The sequence below is a fragment of the Ranitomeya variabilis genome, chromosome 2 (assembly GCF_051348905.1).
Source record: "Ranitomeya variabilis isolate aRanVar5 chromosome 2, aRanVar5.hap1, whole genome shotgun sequence".
In the NCBI taxonomy this organism is placed as follows: Eukaryota; Metazoa; Chordata; class Amphibia; order Anura; family Dendrobatidae; genus Ranitomeya; species Ranitomeya variabilis.
The window spans coordinates 1,079,606,227-1,079,620,551 of NC_135233.1; the positions used below are offsets into that span (position 1 = coordinate 1,079,606,227).

General features: G+C 46.9%; 1 protein-coding gene across 3 annotated transcripts in view; it reads right to left on the bottom strand.

Moving 5' to 3' along the window:
- Window positions 1–14,325, bottom strand: part of LOC143808719 (cytochrome P450 2C14-like) — a 564,240-nt gene that overhangs the window by 152,872 nt on the left and 397,043 nt on the right. The gene's annotated exons all lie outside the window — the stretch shown is intronic.

The following is a 14,325-nucleotide window of genomic DNA, read 5'->3' on the forward strand; positions in this document are numbered from 1 at the left end:
GAAAAATCATGTGATGCTTCTCTAATTTGTGTAATAAACAGCACCTGTAACTTACCTGTGGCACCTAACAGGTGCTGGCAATAACTAAATCACACTTGCAGCCAGTTGACATGGATTAAAGTTGACTCAACCTCTGTCCTGTGTCCTTGTGTGTACCACATTGAGCATAGAGAAAAGAAAGAAAACCAAAGAACTGTCTGAGGACTTGAGAAACCAAATTGTGAGGAAGCATGAGCAATCTCAAGGCTACAAGTCCATCTCCAAAGACCTGAATGTTCCTGTGTCTACCGTGCGCAGTGTCATCAAGAAGTTTTAAAGCCCATGGCACTGTAGCTAACCTCCCTAGATGTGGACGGAAAAGAAAAATTGACAAGAGATTTCAATGCAAGATTGTGCAGATGTTGGATAAAGAACCTCGACTAGCATCCAAACAAGTTCAAGCTGCCCTGCAGTCCGTGGGTACAACAGTGTCAAACCGTACTATCCGTCGGCGTCTGAATGAAAAGGGACTGTATGGTAGGAGACCCAGGAAGACCCAACTTCTTAACCAGAGACATAAAAAAGCCAGGCTGGAGTTTGCCAAAACTTACCTGAAAAAGCCTAAAACGTTTTGGAAGAATGTTCTCTGGTCAGATGAGACAAAAGTAGAGCTTTTTGGGCAAAGGCATTAACTTAGAGTTTACAGGAGAAAAAAAGAGGCTTTCAAAGAAAAGTCAATCATGGCAGAGGTTCCCTGATGTTTTGGGGTTGCTTTGCTGCCTCTGGCACTGGACTGCTTGACTGTGTGCATGGCATTATGAAGTCTGAAGACTACCAACAAACTTTGCAGCATAATGTAGGGCCCAGTGTGAGAAAGCTGGGTCTCCCTCAGAGGTCATGGGTCTTCCAGCAGGACAATAACCCAAAACACACTTCAAAAAGCACTAGAAAATGGTTTGAGAGAAAGCACTGGAGACTTCTAAGGTGGCCAGCAATGAGTCCAGACCTGAATCCCATAGAACACCTGTGGAGAGATCTAAAAATGGCAGTTTGGAGAAGGCACTCTTCAAATATCAGGGACCTGGAGCAGTTTGCCAAAGAAGAATGGTCTAAAATTTCAGCAGAGCATTGTAAGAAACTCATTGATGGTTACTGGAAGCGGTTGGTCGCAGTTATTTTGGCTAAAGGTTGTGCAACCAAGTATTAGGCTGAGGGTGCCAATACTTTTGTCTGGCCCATTTTTCGGTCACTATACAGCACTTATTCAGCTCTTTGGCATCTTGCGGTTATGTTCACTCTCAGTCTGCGGCTCTGTGCAGACTATTGGACTATTTGGGCCCCGTTCACCAGTGGGACTGTCTGTCCCCATCCTGTATGCACTTTATATGTAGCTTCTATTTATGTCTTGTATTTATGTCTTGTATTTATTAAATTAGTGCTTGTATTCACACATTGTATATTTAATAAACTTTGATACCCTATATACTCCCTTTTCTTCTCCTTTTTCCCTACTATTTATATGGAGTGGGTGGCCTTTTGTGTAGGCCTGGGGCTGTTGTGCACTATTATGTGTTAATTCGCCCCTCTCTGCGCTGTCTTTTTCGGCAATATGCTTTCTGGTTGTGTTGTAATGTTAGTAGTGTGTATGTGCAAAATTTGGGCGCTCTAGCTTGTAAAATAAAGGGTTAAATCGCGGAAAAAGTTCCCACGCTCGAGTTCATATGAGAACATCCAGCAGAGGGCGCATCATCACGACTCAAGGTAACTGCAGGACATTCCCCTGCATTCCATTCATTCACAAAATTTTCCAGACAGGAGCACAGCTGCATTAGCAGAGCTCCTGGGTGTAAAATGATTTAACCCCTTCAGATGGATTTACATCGTGGGATGTGACTGAACGACGGAAAGTATGGGATATTGTTGATTTTTTATTTTTCCTTTTTTACAGAATGAGGGTCTTCAGGTGAATTAAGAGTATAATAAAATATTAAAACACCCTGTGTGTTTATTTCATTAAAATACTTTTTAATAATGTGTGTGTTTTTAACTATTTCGTACTATTGGATTAATAATGGATAGGTGTCATAACTGATGCCTCTCCATTATTAACCTGGCTTAATGTCACCTTACAATAGCAAGGTGACATTAACCCTTCATTACCCCATATCCCACCGCTACACGAGAGTGGGAAGGGAGTGGCCAAGTGCCAGAATAGGTGCATCTTCCAGATGTGCCTTTTCTGGGGTGGCTGGGGGCAGATGTTTTTTAGCCAGGAGGGGCCAATAACCATGGACCCTCTCTAGGCAATTAATATCTGCCCTCAGTCACTGGCTTTACCACTCTGGCGGAGAAAATTGCGCCGGAGCCCACGCCATTTTTTTCTGCGATTTAACCCTTTATTTTACAAGCTAGAGCGCCCAAATTTTGCAAATACACACTACTAACATTAGTAGTGAGGAATATGCAAAAAAAAGGAAAAAAAGGGATATGAGATGGTTTACTGTATGTAAACTATGTCTCATATCATGTCGGGTTTGTGAAGGAGAGAGCAAAACCCGGCAATTGAATTACCGGCTTTTCTATAGAGCCCCGCTGAGTATTTCTCGAAAGTCACACTGCTGGTCCTTGTGTAATCTGTATTTTTCTCGCCCCCATAGACTTACATTGGCAATTTTTTTTTCGCAATACGGTGACAAACGCAGCATGCTGCGATTTTCTACGGCTGTACAATATCGTATATTACGGATGCGTAATATACGGCTGATAGGAGCAGCCCCATAGAGATTCATTGGGCCGTGTGTAATGCATATTTTACGGACGTATTTTCTGTGCTCATACGTCCGTAAAACTCGCTAGTAGGGTTGAGCGACTTTGACTTTTTTAGGGTTGAGTCGGGTTTCGCGGAACTCGACTATCTCAAAAGTCGGGTCGAGTGAAATCGGCCGATTATCTCGTAAAGTCGGGATCGGCCGAAACACGAAACCCAATGCAAGTCAATGGGGCAGCATAGTCGGCAGTGAGTGGGGGCCAGGAAAACACCTAGAGTGCCCATTTTAATGGCAAAAACATCCATTCTTGTTAATGAAGCTTGTCAATCTTAATTTCCCTTATAATAATTTTTAGGCATTGGAAATTTGGGGTCATTTGGCTAAAGTTGTTGGGGGTAGGGCTGGTTCAAGTATTTTGTGGGCCCAGGAAATCTGGACCACGTCACGGCAGTGGCGCAGGGAGAGATAAGTATTTCAACTTTGCAAGTGCTGTGATCCTAAGCAAGCAGGGGGGGCCCACTCTTTGGCATTGGCACTGGCACAGGGCCCCTCAAAGTACAGCGGTGTGTTTGCACGGCGGGGGCGCCTCCCACCGGCAGCGACACTTTTGCGTACTATGAGGGGCCCTGTGCCAGTGCCATCGCCAACGAGTATTCCCCCCCACCTGATGAAGGAACCAGCACTTTCATCTGCACCTTCCTCTTTGTCCCCGTGTAAGGTGGTATAGTATGCGGGAAGGGGAACCTGACTTTCAGCAGGGACACATTCTGGCTGTGTAGCATGCAAGGGGAATATAGTGGTCTGGGACCTGGGTCAATGTACCAGCAGACTTATGTAGCACTGGCTGGGCAATGGGCACGATGAGGAGGAAACACAGATATAGGCCCAAACAATAAAGTTGGCTAAATGCAGTTCAAAAGTTTTAACAGGACTAACCAGGCGGCATTGCTTTGTTCAGTGGAGGACAACTGTAATGAGAGGCTGACACAGTGAGTAGGCCCAAATAAGTAAGTAGGCTAAATGCAGTTCAAAATTGGTAACAGTAGTAAACAGGCGGCACTGCTATGTTCAGTGGAGGTGAACAGCAAGGAGCGGCGGACACCGTTAGTAGGCCCCAACCAAACTAGTAGGCCTAATGCAGTGTTATCTAAACAACTACTTAATGAGAGCCTGAAGGTTGAAGCTCAGACAAGGAAACCTGGAGGAGAACACCCAGGAGGAGGAGAACACCCAGGAGGAGGAGAACACCCAGGAGCGGCAGACACCATTATTAGGCCCCAACCAAACTAGTAGGCCTAATGCAGTGTTATCTAAACAACTACTTAATGAGAGCCTGAAGGTTGAAGTTCAGACAAGGAAACCTGGAGGAGAACACCCAGGAGGAGGAGAACACCCAGGAGGAGGAGAACACCCAGGAGGAGGAGAACACCCAGGAGCGGCAGACACCGTTAGTAGGCCCCAACCAAACTAGTAGGCCTAATGCAGTGTTATCTAAACAACTACTTAATGAGAGCCTGAAGGTTGAAGCTCAGACAAGGAAACCTGGAGGAGAACACCCAGGAGGAGGAGAACACCCAGGAGATGGAGAACACCCAGGAGCGGCAGACACCGTTAGTAGGCCCCAACCAAACTAGTAGGCCTAATGCAGTGTTATCTAAACAACTACTTAATGAGAGCCTGAAGGTTGAAGCTCAGACAAGGAAACCTGGAGAAGAACACCCAGGAAGAGGAGAACACCCAGGAGGAAGAGAACACGCAGGAGCGGCAGACACCGTTAGTAGGCCCCAACCAAACTAGTAGCCCAAATGCAGTTTCCTATTTTTAAAAATAGCCCGAAAGCCTGAAGATGGAAGCTATTCATGTAGGAGAACCGCAAGCAGCGGCACACACCGCTAGTAGGCCCCAACCAAACTAGTAGCCCAAATGCAGTTTCCTATTTTTTAAAAAATTCTGAAAACCTGAATTGAGGACAATTTGAATTAGGGACTGCAGACAGACTTAGTAGGCTGTCCCCTGTGGACCATGCATCCAACACATTAACGCATTGCACCGTAATGGACACGTAACCTTCCGTGGCCATGCCTACAGGTCCATGCGTCTGTTGTCAGGTGCACCTTTGTACTCACAGATTGCCAGAGTGCATGGACAATGCGGTCTTTTACATGCTGGTGGAGGGCTGGGATGGCTTTTCTCGCAAAAGAAGTGTCGACTGGGTAGCTCGTAGCGTGGTACAGCGTAGTCCATCATGGCTTTATTAATATTAAATAAAATAAAAAAATAGGCTCTATGAACTTTAAAATAGGTTCCAGGGGTGCACGGGCAGCATTGGTGTGGTCAGTGGAGGACTATTGGAAGGAGGGACCGCAGACAGACTTAGTACGCCTACAATTAAAAAAAGTGGCTATATGCACTTTAAAATAGGTTCAAGGGATACACGGGCAGCATTGGTGTGGTCAGCGGAGGACGATTGCAAGGAGGGACCGCAGACAGGCTTAGTAGGCCTAAAATAAATAAAAATAGGCTCAAGGCACTTAGAGTTATCTCGCAGGGGTACACAGGCAGCATTGGTGTGGTCAGCGGAGGACGATTGCAAGGAGGGACCGCAGACAGACTTACTAGGCCTAAAATAAAAAAGCAGGCTCTATGCAGTTTTAAATAGGTTACATGGGTACACAGGCAGCATTGGTGTGGTCAGTGGAGGACTATTGGAAGGAGAGACCGCAGACAGACTTAGTACGCCTACAATTAAAAAAAGTGGCTATATGCACTTTAAAATAGGTTCAAGGGGTACACAGGCAGCATTGGTGTGGTCAGCGGAGGACAATTGCAAGGAGGGACAGCAGACAGACTTACTAGGCCTAAAATAAAAAAGCAGGCTCTATGCAGTTTTAAATAGGTTACATGGTTACACAGGCAGCATTGGTGTGGTCAGCGGAGGACGATTGCAAGGAGGGACCGCAGACAGACTTACTAGGCCTAAAATAAATAAAAATAGGCTCAAAGCACTTAGAGTTATCTCGCAGGGATACACAGGCAGCATTGGTGTGGTCAGCGGAGGACGATTTCAAGGAGGGACCGCAGACAGACTTACTAGGCCTAAAATAAAAAAGCAGGCTTTATGCAGTTTTAAATAGGTTACATGAGTACACAGGCAGCATTGGTGTGGTCAGCGGAGGACGATTGCAAGGAGGGACCGCAGACAGGCTTAGTAGGCCTAAAATAAATAAAAATAGGCTCAAGGCACTTAGAGTTATCTCGCAGGGGTACACAGGCAGCATTGGTGTGGTCAGCGGAGGATGATTGCAAGGAGTGTCTGACACAGTTAGTACTCCCAAAAAATAAATAGATGTTAAACAAAAGTGTGGCATACTTAGGTACAGGGGTGGGCTCCTCTGCTGAGTTTCAGACATAGTAATTTGGCACTAAGTATTTATTAGTGTCAATATAGGACACTGACCCTGACTATTTTAACTAGCATCATACATGTCAACAAATTGGTATTGTCAGTGCCAGGCATTGAAGGATGTCAGCGCATAGACTAAACATTGTTGGAGCTGTGAGAGATAATTTTGCACGTGGTAGAGCACAGTTTGAGCTGGGGGGGGGGACTCTCTTGTGGCCGGCGGTACAGGCCCAGGGCCCCCCATGTTGCAACGGTGTGTCTGACGTTGGTTGCGCGCCACCACCGCCAGAGACACTTTATTGTACTATGAGGGACCAGTGGCAGTGCCGTCGACCAAAAGCAGGCACACCCACCTCTTCAGACAAACGGCACTCTAACGGGTGCTTGCGCCAAGTGGCGAGACCACGGCCCCGTGGGGGGACTTTTTCCATTTAGGGAGGTGTAAACATGTCGTATGCTGGACAAACAGCTGCTGCAAATTAAGAGATTGGAACACTCAGTAAGACCAGTCCACAAGCAAGACCTTTTTATAGGAAAGCTAGGTGTCAGCTGGGAAAGGTGGGGCAAAATAATTTGAAATCCAGGAGTGGTTCATTTTAATGAAGGTTAGATCATCAACATTTTGGGTAGCCAGACGAGTCCTTTTTTCGGTTAATATTGAACCAGCAGCACTGAATATTGTTTCTGATAGCACACTAGCTGCTGGGCAAGCAAGCTCCTGCAATGCATATTCTGCCAATTCAGGCCAGGTGTCTAATTTGGATGCCCAGTAATCAAATGGGAATGACGGTTGAGGGAGAACATCGATAAGGGATGAAAAATAGTTAGTAACCATACTGGACAAATGTTGTCTCCTGTCACTTTGAATAGATGCTGCAGTACCTGTCCTGTCTGCGGTCATTGCGAAATCACACCACAACCTGGTCAGAAAACCCCTCTGTCCAACGCCACTTCTGATTTGTACACCTCTAACACCTCTGCCCTGTAGCCCCCTGCAGCTCGTGTGAGAACCATCACTGGCGCTGTGTGCTGGGAATGCCTGAATCAAATGGTCAACAAGAGTTGCTTGTTTGGTTGCTAATATTTGTTCGAGGTTCTCATGTGGCATAATATTTTGCAATTTGCCTTTATAGCGAGGATCAAGGAGGCAGGCCAACCAGTAATCGTCATCGTTCATCATTTTAATAATGCGTGGGTCCCTTTTGAGGATACGTAAGGCATAATCCGCCATGTGGGCCAAAGTTCCAGTTGTCAAATCTGCGGTTGTGCTGGGTTGAGGGGCAGTTACAGGCAAATCTACGTCACTTGTCTCCCTCAAAAAACCTGAATCCGGCCTTGCCACGCCACCAATTTCCATTGGCCCTGGAAAACTTCCTCATTTAAAAAATACTCATCCCCATCATCCTCCTCGTCCTCCTCCTCTTCGCCCGCTACCTCGTCCTGTAGACTGCCCTGACCAGACAATGGCTGACTGTCATCAAGGCTTTCCTCTTCCTCGGCTGCAGACGCCTGCTCCTTTATGTGCGTCAAACTTTGCATCAGCAGACGCATTAGGGGGATGCTCATGCTTATTATGGCGTTGTCTGCACTAACCAGCCGTGTGCATTCCTCAAAACACTGAAGGACTTGACACAGGTCTTGTACCTTCGACCACTGCACACCTGACAACTCCATGTCTGCCATCCAACTGCCTGCCCGTGTATGTGTATCCTCCCACAAATACATAACAGCACGCCTCTGTTCGCACACTCTCTGAAGCATGTGCAGTGTTGAGTTCCACCTTGTTGCAACATTCGATGATTAAGCGATGCTGGGGAAGGTTCAAAGACCGCTGATAGTTCTGCATACGGCTGGAGTGTACGGGCGAACGGCGGATATGCGAGCAAAGTCTGCGCACTTTGAGGAGCAGGTCGGGTAATGTTGTGAAATTGGATTCTGGGCTCCCCCGGTGGCCACTTGTGGAATTGAACTTGTGTGCATCATCCCCTCTGTTCACCTGCTCCTATCAGGATGTGGGAGTCGCTATATAACCTTGCTCCTCTGTCAGTTTCTTGCCGGTCAACAATGTAATCAGAAGCCTTCTGTGCTTGTTCCTGCTACTAGACAACTCCCAGCTAAGTTGGACTTTTGTCCTTGTGTGTTTTTGCATTTTGTTCCTGTTCACAGCTGCTGTTTCGTTACTGTGTCTGGAAAGCTCTTGTGATCGGAAATTGCCACTCTGGTGTTATGAGTTAATGCTAGAGTCTTAAAGGAATTTCTGGATGGTGTTTTGATAGGGTTTTCTGCTGACCATGAAAGTGTCCTTTCTGTCTTCCTGCTATCTAGAAAGCGGACCTCGATTTTGCTAAACCTATTTTCATACTACGTTTGTCATTTCATCTAAAATCACCGCCAATATATGTGGGGGCCTCTGTCTGCCTTTTGGGAAAATTTCTCTAGAGGTGAGCCAGGACTGTCTTTTCCTCTGCTAGGATTAGGTAGTTTTCCGGCTGGCGCTGGGCATCTAGGGTTAAAAAAACGTAGGCATGCTACCCGGCTACTTCTAGTTGTGCGGCAGGTTTAGTTCATGGTCAGTATAGTTTCCATCTTCCAAGAGCTAGTTCTCATATATGCTGGGCTATGTTCTCTCGCCATTGAGAATCATGACAGTTTGACCGGCCCAAAAAAGGGTTAAATTACTGGCTGAGAAAGGAGAGAAAAAAAAGAAGTCTGCTACAATTTTTTTATTTTTTTTTTTCCTCTAGTTCTGAGTGTGCTCTTAATTGAATCACTTGCTAGTCTGCCTATACTGCAGCCTTCCTCTCTTTCTCTCCTTCTAATCCTTGAATGGCTCTGTGTTCACCTGTTTCAAATGGATCTTCAGATTGTAGCTACAGGTTTGAATAATCTCGCCACAAAGGTACAAAATTTGCAAGATTTTGTTGTTCATGCACCTATGTCTGAGCCTAGAATTCCTTTGCCTGAATTCTTCTCGGGGAATAGATCTCACTTTCAAAATTTTAAAAATAATTGCAAATTGTTTTTGTCCCTGAAGTCTCGCTCTGCCGGAGACCCTGCACAGCAGGTCAGGATTGTAATTTCCTTGCTCCGGGGCGACCCTCAAGACTGGGCTTTTGCATTGGCACCAGGGGATCCTGCGTTGCTCAATGTGGATGCGTTTTTTCTGGCCTTGGGGTTGCTTTATGAGGAACCTCATTTAGAGCTTCAGGCGGAAAAGGCCTTGATGTCCTTGTCTCAGGGGCAAGATGAAGCTGAAATATACTGCCAAAAATTCCGCAAATGGTCTGTGCTTACTCAGTGGAATGAGTGCGCCCTGGCGGCGATTTTCAGAGAAGGTCTCTCTGATGCCATTAAGGATGTTATGGTGGGGTTCCCTGTGCCTGCGAGTCTGAATGAGTCCATGACGATGGCTATTCAGATCGATAGGCGTCTGCGGGAGCGCAAACCTTGCGCACCATTTGGCGGTGTCTACTGAGAAAACGCCAGAAAATATGCAATGTGATAGAATTCTGTCCAGAAGCGAGCGGCAGAATTTTAGACGAAAAAATGGGTTGTGCTTCTATTGTGGTGATTCAACTCATGTTATATCAGCATGCTTTAAGCGTACTAAGAAGCCTGACAAGTCTGTTTCAATTAGCACTTTACAGTCTAAGTTTATTCTATCTGTGACCCTGATTTGTTCTTTGTCATCTATTACCGCGGACGCCTATGTCGACTCTGGCGCTGCTTTGAGTCTTATGGATTGGTCCTTTGCCAAACGCTGTGGGTATGATTTGGAGCCACTGGAGGCTCCGATACCTCTGAAAGGGATTGACTCCACCCCATTGGCTAGTAATAAACCACAATACTGGACACAAGTGACTATGCGTGTTAATCCGGATCACCAGGAGGTTATTCGCTTTCTGGTGCTGTATAATCTACATGATGTTTTGGTGCTGGGATTGCCATGGCTGCAATCTCATAACCCAGTCCTCGACTGGAGAGCTATGTCTGTGTTAAGCTGGGGATGTAAAGGAACTCATGGGGACGTACCTTTGGTTTCCATTTCATCATCTATTCCCTTTGAGATTCCTGAATTCTTGTCTGACTTTCGTGACGTTTTTGAAGAACCCAAGGTTGGTTCACTACCTCCGCACCGGGAGTGCGATTGTGCCATAGACTTGATTCCGGGTAGTAAATACCCTAAGGGTCGTTTATTTAATCTGTCTGTGCCTGAACACGCTGCTATGCGAGAATATATAAAGGAGTCCTTGGAAAAGGGACATATTCGTCCTTCGTCATCTCCCTTAGGAGCCGGTTTTTTCTTTGTGTCTAAGAAAGACGGCTCTTTGAGGCCGTGTATTGATTATCGACTTTTGAATAAAATCACGGTTAAATATCAATATCCGTTACCACTGCTTACTGATTTGTTTGCTCGTATAAAGGGGGCCAAGTGGTTCTCTAAGATTGATCTCCGTGGGGCGTATAATTTGGTGCGAATCAAGCAGGGGGATGAGTGGAAAACCGCATTTAATACGCCCGAGGGCCATTTTGAGTATTTGGTGATGCCTTTTGGTCTTTCAAATGCCCCTTCAGTCTTCCAGTCCTTTATGCATGACATTTTCCGCGATTATTTGGATAAATTTATGATTGTGTATCTGGATGATATTCTGATTTTTTCGGATGACTGGGACTCTCATGTCCAGCAGGTCAGGAGGGTTTTTCAGGTTTTGCGGTCTAATTCCTTGTGTGTGAAGGGTTCTAAGTGTGTTTTTGGGGTTCAAAAGATTTCTTTCTTGGGATACATTTTTTCCCCCTCTTCCATCGAGATGGATCCTGTCAAGGTTCAGGCTATTGGTGATTGGACGCAACCCTCTTCTCTTAAGAGTCTTCAGAAATTTTTGGGCTTTGCTAACTTTTATCGTCGATTTATTGCTGGTTTTTCTGATGTTGTAAAACCATTGACTGATTTGACTAAGAAGGGTGCTGATGTTGCTGATTGGTCCCCTGATGCTGTGGAGGCCTTTCGGGAGCTCAAGCGCCGCTTTTCTTCCGCCCCAGTGTTGCGTCAGCCTGATGTTGCTCTTCCTTTTCAGGTTGAGGTCGACGCTTCTGAAATCGGAGCTGGGGCGGTGTTGTCGCAGAGAAGTTCCGACTGCTCCGTGATGAGACCTTGTGCTTTTTTTTCCCGTAAATTTTCGCCCGCCGAGCGGAATTATGATATTGGGAATCGGGAGCTTTTGGCCATGAAGTGGGCTTTTGAGGAGTGGCGTCACTGGCTTGAGGGGGCCAGACATCAGGTGGTGGTATTGACTGACCACAAAAATTTAATTTACCTTGAGTCTGCCAGGCGCCTGAATCCTAGACAGGCGCGCTGGTCGTTGTTTTTCTCTCGGTTTAATTTTGTGGTGTCGTACCTACCGGGTTCTAAGAATGTTAAGGCGGATGCCCTTTCTAGGAGTTTTGAGCCTGACTCCCCTGGTAATTCTGAGCCCACAGGTATCCTTAAAGATGGAGTGATATTGTCTGCCGTTTCTCCAGACCTGCGGCGGGCCTTGCAGGAGTTTCAGGCGGATAGACCTGATCGTTGCCCACCTGGTAGACTGTTTGTTCCTGATGATTGGACCAGTAGAGTCATCTCTGAGGTTCATTCTTCTGCGTTGGCAGGTCATCCTGGAATCTTTGGTACCAGGGATTTGGTGGCAAGGTCCTTCTGGTGGCCTTCCCTGTCACGAGATGTGCGAGGCTTTGTGCAGTCTTGTGACGTTTGTGCTCGGGCCAAGCCTTGTTGTTCTCGGGCTAGTGGATTGTTGTTGCCCTTGCCTATCCCGAAGAGGCCTTGGACGCACATCTCGATGGATTTTATTTCGGATCTGCCTGTTTCTCAGAAGATGTCTGTCATCTGGGTGGTGTGTGACCGTTTCTCTAAGATGGTCCATCTGGTTCCCTTGCCTAAGTTGCCTTCTTCTTCCGAGTTGGTTCCTCTGTTTTTTCAAAATGTTGTTCGTTTGCATGGTATTCCTGAGAATATCGTTTCTGACAGAGGGACCCAATTCGTGTCTAGATTTTGGCGGGCATTCTGTGCTAGGATGGGCATAAATTTGTCTTTTTCGTCTGCTTTCCATCCTCAGACTAATGGCCAGACCGAGCGGACTAATCAGACCTTGGAGACATATTTGAGGTGTTTTGTGTCTGCGGATCAGGATGATTGGGTTGCTTTTTTGCCTTTGGCGGAGTTCGCCCTCAATAATCGGGCCAGCTCTGCCACCTTGGTGTCCCCGTTTTTCTGTAATTTGGGGTTTCATCCTCGATTTTCCTCCGGTCAAGTGGAATCTTCGGATTGTCCTGGAGTGGATGCTGTGGTGGAGAGGTTGCATCAGATTTGGGGGCAGGTGGTGGACAATTTGAAGTTGTCCCAGGAGAAGACTCAGCTTTTTGCCAACCGCCGTCGTCGTGTTGGTCCTCGGCTTTGTGTTGGGGACTTGGTGTGGTTGTCTTCTCGTTTTGTCCCTATGAGGGTTTCTTCTCCTAAGTTTAAGCCTCGGTTCATCGGCCCGTACAAGATATTGGAGATTCTTAACCCTGTGTCCTTCCGTTTGGACCTCCCTGCATCCTTTTCGATTCATAATGTTTTTCATCGGTCATTGTTGCGCAGGTATGAGGTACCGGTTGTGCCTTCCGTTGAGCCTCCTGCTCCGGTGTTGGTTGAGGGTGAGTTGGAGTACGTTGTGGAAAAGATCTTAGACTCTCGTGTTTCCAGACGGAGACTCCAGTATCTGGTCAAATGGAAGGGATACGGTCAGGAGGATAATTCTTGGGTCACTGCCTCTGATGTTCATGCCTCCGATCTTGTCCGTGCCTTTCATAGGGCTCATCCTGATCGCCCTGGTGGTTCTGGTGAGGGTTCGGTGCCCCCTCCTTGAGGGGGGGGTACTGTTGTGAAATTGGATTCTGGGCTCCCCCGGTGGCCACTTGTGGAATTGAACTTGTGTGCATCATCCCCTCTGTTCACCTGCTCCTATCAGGATGTGGGAGTCGCTATATAACCTTGCTCCTCTGTCAGTTTCTTGCCGGTCAACAATGTAATCAGAAGCCTTCTGTGCTTGTTCCTGCTACTAGACAACTCCCAGCTAAGTTGGACTTTTGTCCTTGTGTGTTTTTGCATTTTGTTCCTGTTCACAGCTGCTGTTTCGTTACTGTGTCTGGAAAGCTCTTGTGATCGGAAATTGCCACTCTGGTGTTATGAGTTAATGCTAGAGTCTTAAAGGAATTTCTGGATGGTGTTTTGATAGGGTTTTCTGCTGACCATGAAAGTGTCCTTTCTGTCTTCCTGCTATCTAGAAAGCGGACCTCGATTTTGCTAAACCTATTTTCATACTACGTTTGTCATTTCATCTAAAATCACCGCCAATATATGTGGGGGCCTCTGTCTGCCTTTTGGGAAAATTTCTCTAGAGGTGAGCCAGGACTGTCTTTTCCTCTGCTAGGATTAGGTAGTTTTCCGGCTGGCGCTGGGCATCTAGGGTTAAAAAAACGTAGGCATGCTACCCGGCTACTTCTAGTTGTGCGGCAGGTTTAGTTCATGGTCAGTATAGTTTCCATCTTCCAAGAGCTAGTTCTCATATATGCTGGGCTATGTTCTCTCGCCATTGAGAATCATGACAGGGTAACCCCGGATAACTTTTCAGGAAGCACTGCACCACCAGGTTTAAGGTGTGAGCCAGGCAAGGAATGTGTTTCAGTTGGGAAAGGGCTATGACAGCCATGAAATTCCTTCCGTTATCACTCACTACCTTGCCTGCCTCAAGATGTACAGTGCCCAGCCATGACTGAGTTTCTTTCTGCAAGAACTCGGACAGAACTTCCGCGGTGTGTCTGTTGTCGCCCAAACACTTCATTGCCAATACAGCCTGCTGACGCTTGCCACTAGCTGACCCATAATGGGACACCTGGTGTGCAACAGTGGCAGCTGCGGATGGAGTGGTTGTGCGACTGCGGTCTGTGGACGAGCTCTCGCTTCTGCAGGAGGATGAGGAGGAGGAGGAGGGGGGGCGAACGCCTACAGCCAACTGTTTCCTAGACCATGGGCTAGGCAGAACTGTCCCAATATTGCTGTCCCCTGTGGACCCTGCATCCACCACATTCACCCAGTGTGCCGTGATGGACACGTAACATCCCTGGCCATGCCTACTGGTC